This window comes from Echinops telfairi, unplaced genomic scaffold, assembly GCF_000313985.2.
Source record: "Echinops telfairi isolate 266 unplaced genomic scaffold, ASM31398v2 ScPeMD7_23;HRSCAF=83, whole genome shotgun sequence".
NCBI classification, from domain to species: Eukaryota; Metazoa; Chordata; class Mammalia; order Afrosoricida; family Tenrecidae; genus Echinops; species Echinops telfairi.
Genome location: NW_022103920.1, coordinates 9,888,948 through 9,892,410, shown reverse-complemented (window position 1 = coordinate 9,892,410; position 3,463 = coordinate 9,888,948).

The window sequence follows — 3,463 nt, the reverse complement described above, 5'->3', positions numbered from 1 at the left end:
GATTCCAACTCCCTGGGGCCCCGAGTGGAACCGCCCCACAGGGGGTCCAAGGCTGTGATCTCCCTGGAAGCAGACACTGGTGACAAGGCTGGTGGGCGTGGGCCGCCAGAATTTGGGTTAAAATGTAACCATGTTTAACTCCTCACAAAGAAAGACACTCGCACACAGTGCAAACAAGTCTGTTGCTGTCCTGGGTTCTGACTCACGCCGCCGATGGACAGGGCAGAGCCGCCCCGTAGGCTGGAGGAGGAGATACAGCCTGAATGCTCCGTAGAGGCAAGGGTGCGGAGGGAGACTTCGAGTCTCAAGTACTCTGGACTGTGAGCAAGAAAGAGCAGTCCCTGGAAAGGGGCATCATGCTTGGTAAAGTGGAGGGTCAGGGAAAAGAAGGAAGAGCTTCAGCAAGATGGATGGGCACAGAGGCTACCACAGCGGGCTGGGACATGGCAACTATGGTGAGGTAGCCACAGGACAGGGGTGACTGCTTGTACGTGGGGCCCTATGAGTTAGCACTGACTCCGTGGTACCTAACAACAATATAAATGTATAACAAAGCACTTTCCATACAAGAGCAACTGAATGCTGAGAAAACGTCCCAGCCCAGTCCAGATCAAGTCCATAAGTCCGATATTAGTCCTGTGTCCGATACCAATCTATAAAGTCCTCTTCAGACTCATGAAACACATGCACTGATGCTGAATGCAGGAAGATCACAGGCCAGTGGGTGGAAAGTCTTGTGGATCTAGTGGCGGTGGAAACATCTCAACGCTGGCAGGGGTCTCCACATGGCTCCTCCAGCTCCAGGGCTCTAGCATAGCTCCATGTGTCTTATCAGCAGGAAGATGAAGCAGAGAGTCAGTGTGTATCTGGCTTCCAAGGAGCCTTCAAATGAGGTCATCAAGTTGTGACCTGACTGACAGACTAGCCTCCACCCTCTGCAAGTTGACACCAGATTATGTAACTACCACAATATGCATATGGAAATTGGGCAATGGATAAGGAATATTGAATATGGGTGTGAATTATGTTGTTGGTGAAATATGTACCATGGACTGCCAGATGAACAATCTGTCTCGGAAGAAGTATGGCTAGACTGCTCCCTAGAAGCAAGGATGGGGAGACTTTGTCTCACATACTTTGGACATGTTTTTTGGAGAGACCGATTCTTGAAAAAGGACATCCTGCTTGCTAAAGCAGAGTGTCGGTGAAAAAGGGGAAGACTGTTTTGATAGGATGTGTTCTCTAGAGAAGCATAGCCGTCTGTGTTTACAAGGAAGGAGATTGTACCAGGAAAGTGGCCCGCACAGCGGCAGAAGTGGGTAAATCCAGTCTGGGCAAGTCCAGGGGTCAGATGTTAACCTGGAGGTTTTTCCTAACCCACATTACTGCTGGGGCAGGTGAACTAGAAAATAAGAAGACAAAGCCCAAAGCAGGAAGGACAAGGCTGGTGGAGACAGAGGAGAAGCAATCCCAGGTCAGCCTTATGTTTGCAGAGTCCGATGCATTGAGACGGGCAGACAATATGGTAGACCTCTGATAGCTCCCAGGGCCAGTAGGCAATATGGCAGACTGTTGTCTGAAGCCCAAATAACTGGACGTTGATGAGGCAAAAATAGGATCTAGGCTAACAAGAATAGAGAAAACTTCTTACAGAGTGTGCTGAAAGAGGAGTAGGCCACACCATATGGGAAACTTGCTTTCAATTACATCAGTGATGTGACTAAGGAGGACGCACTTTGCTGCCCATAGCAATCCCATAGTGCGTTTAGGTCACATCATGGGAGATTACTAAGCCCTAACTGCCAAACCGCTGGCCCAGTCAAGTTGGTACCTCAACCAGATGGATTGTTACAGTGGCTGCAACCATGGACCCAAACACAGCAATTGTGAAAATGGCGCAGGACTGGGCAGTGTATTGTGCGATTGGACATTGGCTTGGTAAGTGCCCAAACAGATTTTCTGGAATCTAACAATAACAACAATAACAGCAGCAGCAGCATACTTATTTTTACTTACACCAGTTAATTTCAATCAAGAGTCTTGACTGATAGATTGTCTGTAATAAGTGCACGTCATTACCTCGCCCTCCTACTCTGCAGGGCACCAGAATGCTATAGAAGAAGCATGAGAAAAATGGCATCTTTTCCCAGAACCCCTATGGACTGTGGATAATGTCAGGGAATGCTTTCAGACTCAGAGATTTCACATGCATAAACTACTTCTAAAATACATTTTTAATAAAAAATAGAATTCATAAAACCACCAGCTATTGGCACCAACTCATTCCTTTTTCATAAAAGAACACGTTTAATATTAAAAAAATAGAGAGACTGCAATATCATAAAATGAATAGTATGTTAAATGGCGTCAGATAGCTTTGAGAAAAATGTACTGTACTCCCCTTACTTTTCTCAGCTGAAAAAAAAAAACGACTTGGAATCAAACCCTGGCTCCACCCCTCATGACCAAGACTGAAGCCACTGTCATCGAGGGATTCGGACTCACAGCCACCCTATACTGGGTGTCCAAGGCCGGAAATCATCCTGCGGGCAGCCCTCACCTTGCTCCTGATGACTGGTCGGAAGGATGGAACAGCTGACCTTGCCTTCAAACCAATGCCTAACGCCCAGTGCCACTGGGTGCTTTCTTCAGCTGCTAGCAGGAATGAACGCAGGAACCACAAGCTTCCTCTTCTCCTAAGGGAACCTCAGCGGCAGCTTTATTGGTCTCCTGAAGCTCACCTGGGACTGGGCTCCCACAGGGAGCCTGACAATACCTGTTGCCCCAAGTATTTCCTCTGGATGGTTGCTTCCCTCTGGATGACGGGGAGGTAGCACGTGGCACAGAAGCTAATCCTGGATTAGAGGTATGCAGCTAGGAAGTTTCCATAGGTACAGGCGAATGGCACACACAGAATGCCACACACAGTAGGCAGTCGTTTGGGGACGGCATGTTGTTGATGCCATTTTCCCATGAGCCTCTACCAGCAATGGCTGTGGCCATGGAGACCATCTCACCTTGGGCTGGGCCATCACAGCCTTGAGCAAGAGTTGAAGGTTGTGGAAGGTGAAGCTGCCGGTGTTTGAATATTCACGTTGTCTTGGACAAAAGCAGGCTCCAGTGACTCCAATAGCTGTGAGGGGCTTCATGTCATAGATCCACGAAGGGTGGGTGGGGGGCGCTTGGAAATTTTGCAGGGCAAGGGGCAGAGGAGCTCACAAGGATGGCCTTGTGCCAGGCCCAGGACTGTGGCCCTGCAGCTGTTCTCAGAATTATTGGTTCAATTGTCGGTCAGTAGCTGTTAGAATAATGCTTTAAAGAAACAAACAAAGCAAAATGAAACAAAAAAACGCTTTACTGTCATTTGAGTTAAAGTTTATGGGAACAGTAAGTTTTCCGTTCAACAATGTGCACACATTTTGCGTCATGACATTCGCTGCCATTCCCTCGTTGTGATAGTACT